A 13,020-nucleotide genomic window follows, 5' to 3' on the forward strand; every position below is an offset into this window, starting at 1 on the left:
CTTTTTAATGGAGATGAATGTGGTTTTTTGATCTGTTTTTCCATTTCCCTCTCTTTTAGCAGAAAGATTTGCATTACTTTTATTAAATGGTTCTTGGGAGTTCAGTAGTGCAGTGTGAACAGGGGGTGAATTCCCCAGCCATGTGGGCAGAATGCCTCATGCCTAAATTCCTACCTGGTAACAAATTCTTCTATTTCTACTGAGATTTCTAAAATAGTGTTGTTAGTTATTTTTATAAACCCGTACATAACTGAAGAATTTTTAAACGTGTTTTGTATGGTATTTGGAAGGGTCTGTGACGGTATTTTTCTGGCCAGTTTAATAGATAAATCCATTTGCACAATCAGATGCTCCTTGTGATGCCTATTCCAAGCAGAGACCCGGTGACAGCAAGGCGACTGTTTTTTTAAGGGCCAGAAGAGGGCACTGTGATAAACCCAGCTTGATTTGCCTTTGTCTTTTGCACTTTGAGGGTAGATATTTCTCTTAAAAACAGGGTTTGGGGCTGTTTCATGAACATTTGTTTTGCATGTTAAATATTTCAGAAGGACATACTTAAAAATAAAAGATAATTAGGAAACAAATCTTACACTATTTGCACCAGCTGCCATCCATGTCACTTCTGAAAACCCAGGAGTCCCGGTTCCTGAGCTGCTGGGCAGTATAGCTGCTCATATTTAAGCACATGGATATCAGCATTTTCAGGCAGGTGTCTAAGAGAGGTTCTGGAGATCAGGATCCTTTATTTCCTGGAGGGAATAAAGATATGTATGAGCTTGGCTTTGCAAGGCTAGACCTACACATATCTATTCTTGGGTTGTGTCATCATTTATGATGCATGTTTCTACACTGGGCTTAATTACTTCTATTTTTACTTAAAATTTAAAATTGTGAGACTTTTTTTGGTAGAGTTTTTTCCATTAATCCTCCATAAGGAAGACATTTTCAGGTGTGTATTTATGTAATCTGTGCATGATGATACAGTATATAATATATTATATAATTATTATTATATAATAATATATTATCACATAAGGATTTATTAAATGCCAAAGCTAAGCATTCGGTGTTTTTTATCAAATTAAGCATGCTTGGGGTAATGCATGCTTTGGAAGCACATACTAGAAAATTCACTAAGATAATCAGTATTTATGTTCTGATTGTATTGATTTGTAATTAACATTTTCGGATGCTCTTACATGAGGGTTGAAATCATCCTCAGATACTATAGATACAAATGTTGACAGGAAATTTCACAGATTTGAATAGGGAATTTAATAGAGTTTCACTGACAGCTCACAGATTTTTTTCTTTTTTACCCCTCTCCCATTGGTGTCAGTCATCTGAGCAATCCCAACTTTTCTGTAAGTTTTGTATTCCAACTTGCATCCCACTTTCCCTCCTTTGAGCCCTGCTGCCTGTCCAGAACCCCAGTGCAAAAGGCTCCCTTGCTGTGGAGCTGTAGGCTGGGCAGGACCTGTGCCAGACACGGTGGATTTTCTGGACATGCCGTGAATGCTGGAGATTTCATGACAGGGTCTTGCTGTGCCGTGTGGGATGACCTTGCCCTCATAAAGCCTGTTACTGATCTTGCCTCTGGCTGTGCCAGAAGGAACCAAATGGCTGAGTCTTTTACACAAGACTTAATAGACACCTTTCAGGTCAAAATAGGGTATAAATGTTTGTGGAAACTGTCAGCCCTGCCGAGAGTGACTGTTGCCGTTCATTTGGGGGGAGGCTCCCCAGGAAGTCCCTGGTGGGCCACCTAAGCTGTAAATTCCCTGATAGCAGCAGGCAGGCAAGGAGACTCCAGGCAGCTTCTGAGGGTGCTAACTAGGTGAGAGTATATTGGGAGTCTCACCCCTGGGAGCAGCATGGTTTCTAAGGGGGAAAGGGGGAGAGATGGAGAGCCTAGGGAGAAAAGGGGCCAAGAGAGAGCAACGGGCTAAGAGGGCTCCCTCGAACAGCTTAACAGAGAGATTCAAAGTGGGCACGGAATAAGACTTGGGCCAATGGGATTACAGATCAGAGGAGGATCACAGGCTTGGAACAAACTGTACATTTTCGAGGGGTGAGACAGAGCATACCATTTAACTAAAACGTAACATCACAAGTGACGTTTCAGAAGCCCTTTCTCTTTGATGATCAGCTTTTTTGATTGCTCAGTCGTCTTCAGTGGGGGATGATGTGAGACTGTTCTTGCCAAGGCCTGCTTGGCCTCCAGAGAGAAATTAAACCTGAAAAGTACAAAGAAAAAACCTAGAAAGAAGGCACCAGGGGATCTGCCACACCACTGTTCTCCCTTCTTTATGCACAAAATGGCAAAATGCTCCTGAAATATTTCCATCCTGGACGCGACCATTTGTGCCTCTGGGGTTTTGGTTTGGGTGCGGCTGGTGGGGGGATGGGAGTAGAGCAAGGGCTTTGGCATTCATCAGGAAGGGTGGCCAGTGTGGAAAGGCAAAGACACAGAGCAAGTCACATGCTGTGATGGGTATCAGAGGGCTTGGGATGGGGGTGGGGGTGGTGGTGGTATGGCTGAGAGCGCTCCCAAGATTCCATGGAGCTTGGGAAACGCAGGAGGGCCTCTGCAGTGAGGGGCTGTCCTTCAGCTGGGCCCATCCTACAGGGTCCTGTGGGAGCTTGCAGATCTAAATATGTTTGTTTTCCTTTTATTTGCCAAACGCTCTTGACAAATTCTGTTGTGCAGAATTTGACTTTACACATATGATATCTTTTTCATTCAATTGTTCTTTTTATGTCTCTTTTCTAGAAGCTAGAAATCTTCCTAATCACAGACTTGTCTGAGGGAGTTCTCCCAGTGCACTTCTGCATCTTAACATCATAAAAAATGTTGGCACCAAGTGGGGTGTATATCAGGACAGAGAGGGCAGGCTTTCCTTTCCCCTTGCACACCTCTGGACTGACCCTGCCCAGCACTACCAGTGACTCCTGACCTACCCCATCAAGTTGGCTGACCATCAGGTGCCAACAAGGGATGTTTTTCTGTCAAGAAGGCTGTGATGTGACCACACTCCTTGAGTGAGCCCATTCCCTGCTGCAAGTGGCCATCATGAGCCCTTCTCTAGACTTCAACAGAAGCTAGCATAGGCCTATAGTGACAAATCTGCCACTAAATCCCAGATCCTTCCTTCCTCTGTATATACTTGTCTCATCAAGTGATTCTTTCCATAAAAATAGGGTTTATCGTAGGTTGGGCAAAGAATAAATTAAGCTCTGCCCTTTTCACCTGCTTTCAAAAATAAATGGTAGCACATTTAGCCTGTAGATCTTCTTCCCCTCTTAATGTCAGTGTAAATTGACCACCACGATGAGAAGTGTGTGTATGCCAGGTAGGCAAAAGTGGTGACTCGCTTTTGGGTTTCACTCTGGAGCTTCTGCACAATTACATATATCTATATGTATATACAGATACATATACATGAACTGTGGAATGGGGCAACTCATTCCACACTCTTTGCAGCCATATTTTCTCTTGGGTGACACTTTGAGGTTGCTACATCATGGAAGGGAGGGACAATACAGAGAGAAACTGCATGATGTGAGGTGTCCCGTAGACCCAATACCACAAGTGTATCTGAAAATAAAAGCTCATGACTTGTTTTAACTTCCTCTGGGGTGTGGGGGGCCACAATGGAGCTGTGCATGGAAGAGAGCATGGCAGGTCAGCACCATGGTGCCAGTACAAGAGAGGATACAGAGAGTCCACACTACCCTTATTTATGTTTTTCTTGGCTCTGCAAGCACCATTGTTTCCTTACCTCTACAGCTGCTAAAAATAACCATGCTAAATTAATGGCTTAGACTCACATTAAACTGTTGAAGTTGCACTGGTCACTCAAACATGGCATGCCAAAAGGGCTACTTATTGCACATTTAAAGCTTAAGTCCTCCAGGTTTCTTTTTGGTAGCTGAAGTTGGGTAGGTAATCCTGATTGTGGAGGTGTTTGCTTTTTCTTGGAGCAGTGATTTCTTGGAGGAGGGTCAGCTACAATCCAGGGAAGGTAGGAAGGTCCTCATGTCTGAGGTGAGTAGTCTCCCTGAGGGCTTCAACAATAGACTTGTGGGTTATTTCTGGAGGACATTTGATGAGCAGAACTCATCACAGGGCTGGGATAGGTGAAGGCAGCATGTCAAGGCTATTTCTGCAGATCACCCCCCCCCCCTCCCATGAACACTCTGAGCAGCTCTTACTGCAGGGCCAGAAGAGGAAGCAAAGCAGTGATGCTGCTAACCCCTTTGAATGTGTTATTTTAATGAGTCTGACAGATGGGTACCGAGCCTATGTTTATTTCTCTGCTATCTGAGGTACAATGTTAAAAGAAAACAATGGAAAATCTATGGGAGCCACACCTCAGTGCTCAGACAGCTCTTGGGCTCTTTTTAATGCCTGAGGCAAATTAAAGCACAGTTGTTAGACTGGGACACTCGATGGGAATTATGTTGGGGTGTATGGGTGTGTTATGGGTGCCTTTCAATTTAGGAAGTTAAAAATGAAAAATGTGTGTGAAAGCAAGAGTTAGCAAGACTCTTGACTAGTCTGAGGATGTATACATGAACACGCTGTGTACACTGTGAAGTACCTTTACGGGTGAAGTCATGGTGGAAATCAAAGCAGCCTGAAAATAAAACCAGTGAGAAAGTTGCCATAAAGCACCTCAAAGTAGTACCTTATTTAGACATGCTGCCTCCTATAAATAAGACAGAAGAAAAGCGATGCACTCAGGAAATGTGAGGTGTTACTGATTTTCTTAGAAAAAGGGGCATGGTACCAACACCTATTTAAATGCTGTGGAGTTTTAACACTCTGAGTTGATACATATTTACTTTTGCCTTAATCTGCCTGTCTTTCTTCTCCCTTTGTTTCTTTATCACTTTTTTATTGGTTTAGACTTGTCTTGTGGGGTTCTCTCAGCATGCTTTTAGAAGGCAAACAAGGAACAAGGATTCACCATTTCTCACATAGAACAGCTATGGCTGAAGCAGTCAAGGAAGGCTGAGGTTTTCTGCATTACACATAGCTAAGTGTAAGTTACTGTCATGGTATGTTATATTCTAAAAATACACCTATGTTGAAAAAGAGATTAATTGTATGCATACAGAGTGGGGGTTAGCGAAATCTGACTGTAGTTTATGGTGGAGGAAGCAGTGGAAGCTTGGGCAGGAATCCTACAGGAAACATCACTATATATTCATTATGGGTTTTCTTATATAACCTTTAACTAATCATTTTTTAGTGAAGTGGTTAGACCTGCAGTTTACATGAAGGTGTTTTGTCTCCATTTTGGAGTGGTTCTAGCACTGTGCAGTTATTGCAAGATGTGTTCATACTGCTGTTTGAAGAACATTCAGTTCTCCTCCAGTGGTGCCATGAGCTGAATCAATGTCTCTGGTAAAAATGGCATTATCCTATCTAAGATACTTCAGTTGAGAGAGTTGTTAACACTGGTCCTGTATGTGAATTTTCTCATGCACAGCTGCTGTGGAGTCCCCCATGTGTCTGCCCTGGTTGATGACACCAAACCCTGTGGATACAGAAGAATTACAATAATTGTTTATGAAGGGTGATTTGTACTGGAGACTGCAAGCTCAGTAACCTTCTGAGTTCACTGCTTACATAGTTCTCTGGAGAAGGGACCTCTCCCCAGCTGGCCCTGCATTCATCTGTTTTTCAGTTTGGTGGATTTTCTTCTCAGATCTTCTCCCCTTCCTTCCTGAGAGAGGATAAACCCAGCAAAACAAACAAAACCAGAAGCCGTCACTACCACTTAAGATGAAAAACTGCCTTTTTAATGGCTAAAATCATGAAGAGCCAAATCCAACTCTAGGGAACATGAAGACTTGACAGAACTGACTGCTCTGGACTGTGACAAATTATACATATTTCTATGGAGGAGGATTTCTGTGCTTTGAATGGAGATGAGACATATCCAAAATCAGTTACTTAATCCCATTAATATAAATTGAGAGTTTTCGTTGTGATGGCACCAATCTTATTCCAGCTGCCATTAAAAGCTGTCATTCTGGTGGACAGACAAGTCAAGTTAGGAATAGCTACAGGAATGGATTTACCTCCCACATAAGGCAAAACTATGCTCACATCAGAGCATCATGCAGGAATACTCCCCCTAAATTACCTCCCTCCTTCTCAGCCTGGGCAGCATGCTCAGCCAGGTGGCTATTCCATGTTGCCACCCAAGCCTCAGGCTCTGGAAGGCAGATCTATTATCTCCACATGGTGCTTCCCTGTGCTGTCATCTTTCAGAGCACAGGCAGGGTGGAAGAAGAAGGCCTGGTGTCCTGCAAGTTGGAAAACTGCATCCTCTATCAGGCAAATCAACACAGTGATTTCACTCTTGCTGCATCAGATAAGGGATCTGACTCCTCCCAGTTCTGCCCTACTGTGGGTACTCAAGGCTGTCACTATACTGATTTATTCCAGATTTTCTTTCAAAACTTGTCCTTGTAGGGTTTTTCAGTCTGTTGTTCCTAGTAAGAAACTGTATTTTTTAATGGACTGTAAAGACATAAAACAGTCTAAGCTTATATGACTTGTTAATTAAAGTCATAGTCAGTAAGCATAAAATTGTACAGAGCCACCCAAAAAGGATGAGTGTGCCTGTCCGTGCAATTCAACTTGCATTTTAAATCACATCTATTAATAACCAACTTGTTTACAGAAAACAGACCAGTAGAACAGTTTAAAACTTTAATAAAAATTTACAGAAACTTTTTTTACTATTCCTTACTTTCTCTTAATGAGTTACTCTTGGAGCACAGCAAAGCTGATGTTATTAGCTTGCTTGCAAACTTTGGAAAACCACCCACAGTACCTGACTGTGGGATATTTTTCTTAAATTGGTGTGTTTCCCAGAAGAAACAGTTTCCCAGTTTAGTACAAGTCCAGAGCACTGCTGGTTATGAATCTAGGCTTACAGAGAGAGTGTTCTGGGATTAAATAGCCATTGGCTAATAAAGACAGTGTTCCACAAGCTGCATCCTCCTCTTCCTCCAGCTACAATGTGGAATTAGAGGTTCATTAACTTTTGCATATGGAATTAAAGCTTGGTTGCAAAATAATTCTGTTTGAGCATTAACGTTGCAGAATGAAATCTTGTTTTGTGGAGAATGTATTTGTATCTGTTATAAAAAATGTCACTTTTTGAAAAGACAAAAATAGCATTACTTCTCCAAAGTGGAAAATGATATCATTATTTGCAGTGGAAAATGTCATTGCTGTGCTGATAGCTGTTGACAGGTACTTGTCATGGCTGTGTGCTGTGATGTGCTAATTAGTCTGAAGTTCAATCAGATGGCATTTTGTGTTTTCATTTCTACTGTAAAAACACAGTATTTGTGACGTGTTGACAAGTGCGTGTTTAATTTCTCCATGGATATCTTTCCAACTTGTGTGTTTCCCACTTACTTTGTGGAGAAAGAGGCATAATTAGGTCTCAGTCCACAAGGTAGGTTGCTCATTATTGTATTTTCATTTCCTTTGCAGTGAAAAATCCAGAATGGTGACACATGTGAAAACACATCTTTGATGCTGAATGCCACCTCAACTGGATTGCAAAGGTGGCGAGTTCTGGCTGATTTTGCAAATCAAGGACATGAGCCATCCATGGTAAGAACTTCTTTTCTTCCTTAACCTCTCTCTGCCTCACTTCCTTTTATAGCTCTAGAACCTACAGGAAATTATCCAAGTGAATCGCACATTTAAAATGTCACCATATATGTTGGGGACAGTCTTTAGCATTCTGCTAAAGACTGTATCTGTTGTCTTTCTTGCTTATTTCCTTGAGACTGTGCTGATTTGTGTCATTGGTGTCAGGATCATGATGCTCGATGATCAAGCATTGAGCATCATGATGCTCAAACAAACAAAACATTACAACTTCTCTAACCAGCTCAAAGTAAGTGAATTGGGCAGATGTAACTGGAAATAGAGTTGTGTTGTCTTTTAGTCCAAAATTGCTTTTCCCTGGACTCAAGGGGGTCTGGGTCTAAATACCATAGCTGTTAACTCTTCTGGTGCAAAATGTACATCCATGTTTAGACACTGAATTTTGTCCCTTGTAGATGATCAGGACAGATATTTTCTCCATAAAGCTTCTAGTCTGCATGTGTGCAGGCCTGTATTCAGTGACCCTGGAACTGCCTCATGGTCCTGTCGCTTACGGACCTGCCCATGGTTAGGAGGCAATTGACATAAAACTGAAACCAGTAGCAGTAACCAGTAACCAGTAGTTATCTACCATTTTCACTGATGCTGAAGGTTGCCATACTGGATCCTAGTGAGGAGTGCTTTGAATAAATCTACTAACCAGGATGAGATTTAGGAGAAAAAGCATGAAGATTACACACCCTTCTTCCCTTACAAGGATGATCTTCAGTTGCTCCTCAGATCAGGAAGAAGATGAAGATGATGGTCTTCAGGTGCATACATGCATTAGGCTGGCTTTCATAAGAATTCATTACATGCAATTATACAGAAATTATAATTGTAATACTTGGTTTTGGTTTGGGTTTTTCTCTTTTCCAAATACATTGTATGGATTGTTTTAAAGACAGATACACAACTATCTTTCCTCTGTTAGAAAATTGTTTAAGTTAAGTTGTTTGTTTGCTGCTTGGCTAGGAGAGACCCAGGAGTGTTAAGACTCATGAGAGTTACCACTGTGCAGCCTGGTTTTTTGTCCTTTCAGAAACTGTCTAGATTGGAAGCATCATTGTCCCTTTCAAAGTGATTCATACTTGTTGATACCCTACGTGACAGACAGAAACAACGAGGAGGTGGTAAATATCATTCTTATGGCCTTTCCTACTTGATATGGAAGAACCAAGGCCATGGTAGTAACTCATAGAACTTTCTTCTGCTCCCCTTCTCTGCACTGCCATCCCCTCTTAGCTAAGCTTGCTGCTCCCTGTGGTCTACCTGCCTGTCCCTCATGTGCTCCATCGCAAGCAGATCTATTTGAAAGCAAGACTGGTTAGTTATGGCTGTCTGAAGGTGGGTGCAAGAGCGTGCCTTGTTTCTTGCGTGGTGTTCAGTGATAGAGACACTTTTCGGGTAATTTTGGTGTTGAATTACAGTTCTGACTCATTAATTCTTGTTATGTTGAGAATTCAGAATAGCCAAAGTGTTTGAAGGATCCATCAATCAAGCTGTTCTCTTCTCCCTCTTCCCCTTTAACCTTATAGTTCTCTCCCTTTCCTTAGCTAAACCTCTTATGATCCAAGAAAACTGAGAAGCAAAGCAGGGCCTCATCTGAAAGGGCCAAACTTTGGGCCTGAATTTCAGCATGCCTTCCCTGTAACTTGAGCTGGGAAGTTCTGCTATTCAAGTTACAAACTTATGCAACATCACAATAAGCTTGCCGGGATCCTCCAGCAAAGAATGTGCAGCCATGTTTTAATATTTGTAGTCTGTTTTTTGGTTTGAAAGCAAAACCAGTGAGAGACTACAAGTCAGAAATATAATTTATTAGGAAAAAGTAACAAACAAGCAAACAAACAAACAAACAAACAAACAAACAAACAAACCTAACCAAAATACATGCAATAATACAAAAGAAAAACCAATGACAGAGTCAGAATACAGCCTGACACCCTGCTAGTTAGGGTGGTGGTAGCAGTACAGATGAAATGGTCTGTAGCAGTACAGATGAAATGGTCTTTTTGAAACGGTGATCCTATAGAAACCATCTGGTAGCTTTTGTCCTCTGGAAACCAGTGGCTAAGGGCAGCTTGTTGTGTCCCAAAACCCAGATTATATCCAGCTGGGGATGCTTAGCTTCTCCCCACTGGGCGTAGCATCTGACAATGGGCTGGTATGTTCTGTATCATGAAGTGGGTCCTTGATTACCCATTAAACAGAAATGGCTCCCTGAAGGAGTTATCTGTGAGGCATGTGGAAAGACATTGATGGGCCCATTAACAGGAGATAAGGAAAAAAACGATGCCCCTCCTGGTTTCAACAGTTCTTGAAGATGAGAATAGAATACATCTTTGTATTGTAACCTACAGCACCTATATAAAAATAGAGGGGAAATGATTTAATTAAATACAGAGAAAAGGAGAAATAGGACATATTTCTCCTGCTCCTTTCTTTGCTAGTGTAAGGACCAGCCACTGTGGTGTGAGATATCCTCATCTGAGCCTTCTGCTTTTCTTTTGAAATGACCATAAAGTTATTCTGCTTTTCTGCCTTCAAATGCTATTTGTTTAAACATTTATTTTTACCTCACAAGGCTAAGTCAAATGGTTTTGATATGTAGGCTCTTACTCTGGTACTTGAGGGAAAATACATTCATTTATTTTCACACACTGATGTATAGGCAGCAATCCCATTATAGATATAGAAGCTATTCCCTCTCCCCCCTGCATTGTGACTGTTTTTGAGTATAATAGCCAGTGGAATTAGTATCTTGCAGAAGTATTAAGAAACATGAAAATTATTACCGTCACAATTGACACAACTCTCATGTGGCATGTGCAGTTTAATGTTTTTATCTTGTTTGAAACTCTTTTACAGACTTAGTTCCCTGTCTTTTGTGTTTGTGTCTTTGCACAGAAGTAATTTATTTCTCCACATACAATAAATAGCAGGTATGTGAGGACAAGCCAGCCCAAAACTCAATCAAAGGATATAGTTACAAAGATGCTGTGTGTAGCCACAGCTCTCTCCATGGAGAGCAGCAGGCAAGACTTTCCCAGGCATTTTACTGGGAAAGGCTGTGAGAAGATCAGAGAAAAGAATGAGAAACAGTTCTTATCTCCACTTGCTGCACCTGTTGTGCACATGTGGAGTGTGTTATGGAGATTTGTTTATCAAAGGGTGATTTCTTAATTGGACACTGGATGGCATTTAGATTCATTGACCAATTAAATCTGTCTGTATCAGACTGCTGGTAAGGGGATGAGTTTCTTAATAAATATAGTATAATATAGTATAGTAGAATAAAGCAATTGATCCTTTTTTGATTCCAAAAAACCTTTTGGAATCACGGAGTCAATGCTAATTATTACCCAGCTAAGGACCTGTGACGACAGCTATGGCTTTTGGCTTAGATTTTTGAAAAGGTTCAACTGAGTGGTAATGGTTTTATCAATCAGGTTAAAATGTGGGTTACTGTTAATGAAGATAGCTGGGATCCTTTTAGCCACAACAGTACCTGATATAAATCACTGATACAAAAACTTGTACCTCAGATGAGGTGGATTCATCTCCCCTTGCTTCAGGCATCTAAAAATGTGCTTCTAATCAAAGTTAGCCATCAAGCTCCCTTCTAGCCATCAAGTTGTTGCAGAGAGAAAGGATAAGAGAGACACCTACAAAGGGCCATTCTTCCCACTTTTCTTAGATAGATGTCTTAAAAGGCAATGGTGAATGAGATGACTTCCCTCACTCTGCTGATGCAGCTATAGGCATCTTCTCAGAATCTGAGCCAAATATAGGCTAAGTTTGATAGAAAGCTCAACTGTAGCATAAGCAATCTTTAGACTGCCAGTCTCAGGCATGAACAATGTCCCAGGCTTTTGAGGCAGGATGACACTTGTACTGATCTTGTACAAAGTCACTGCAGCTTGCTACTGGGCACTGAGTGCCTCAAGCATCACTTCAGTAGGAGCTGGCCCCACAAGTGAGGGTCAGTGGCATCAGTGGCACATCCATCTGCATATTTAGCTTTATTCAGGATGCTCAGAAGCGACAGTGGGGAAGGTCACAAACATGTTCCCTGGTGTAGGAGCTGGGGAACTAACTCATGTCTTCTGCTTTCTCTTTTTTTTTTTTTTTAATTTTATTCCCATCATCCCCGCCTGCACACTTGACTGATGTTGAATACTGCCCATCCCTTGGGGAACATAACTTTCATTTTTAGTAGGGAAACGGTCTTGCAATCATAAAAAATTGGTGGCTGTCTGATGCAGCTGTTAATCTTGCTTGAGAACTGCATCATTAACCTACAGCACTGTTGGAAAGAAATGAAATTTAGCAAAATATTTAATTATAGTGAGTCGTGTGTGAACTGGTTTGTTAAAAAGCAGTTTTGTAGCCGTTGAAAAGTGTGTTGAGTTTTGTGTGTAACCTAGCAGGTAGTCTTAGGGATTTAATAAATAATTAAACTAGTGCAAGAAAGTAAGAATGCTAACCTGTCTAGAGGCAGCAAACAATGCTCTTAGAATAAGATAAGCAGAGGATTAATGATCTTGTTTGTGAACCAAGGAATGTATCACAAGGGGTCTGTGACCAGGCAAGGGGAACGGGGAAACTGTTCCTTGGAGACTTTGTTATGAATCGCATGTATAAGAGGGAAGCACCCATACGTGAATTTGGGGGCTCGGACTTTGGGACGTGAGTCCCCCAGTTCCCCGGGCCCTTAATAAAGCACCCACAAAACTTATCCGAGTTTTGTGTCATTTATCAATCGGGCAACAGCACAACGTACCCATTATGGGCACATTTATAAATGGGAGAGAGTGTAGAATTCAGTTTCTAATTTCTTTCTTGTGGAGACTCATAAAACTCACAGGGAAAACACTGCCTCTGACATGTTGCCATGGCAAACTTCTCCGCTTCTGTAGTTCCTTCCAGAAAAAGGATTGCTCTCTGTGGCCTTGTCAATGGAGTACCACAGAAGAGAAACCTTTTCATTGTTTCTTTTCTAGGTGGGTGATTTTGGCATCTCCGTAGTGATGCCAGATATTGTGAGAAATATGCCCATCACCATGTGCAGCAGCCCAGAGCTGCAAGTGACCTATAAGGCTCAGTGGTGTGAATAACTGGCAACTGAGGTGTGAAATGCCCAGCCTGTCAAACTTTGGTCACCAGATGTGAGTGGACCTGGACACCCAGGAAAATACTGTTTCTCATCTTCACAAGTTTCTGAGATGCTAATCATCTGGAATCTTGAATCTCCTGTCTAACCCTCTCAGCCCTCACAGAAGGCATACGTCAACTTCACCATCCCAGTCAGATAACTTTGTGAGTTACAC

Source organism: Melospiza georgiana, chromosome 4 (assembly GCF_028018845.1).
Source record: "Melospiza georgiana isolate bMelGeo1 chromosome 4, bMelGeo1.pri, whole genome shotgun sequence".
Lineage (NCBI taxonomy): Eukaryota > Metazoa > Chordata > Aves > Passeriformes > Passerellidae > Melospiza > Melospiza georgiana.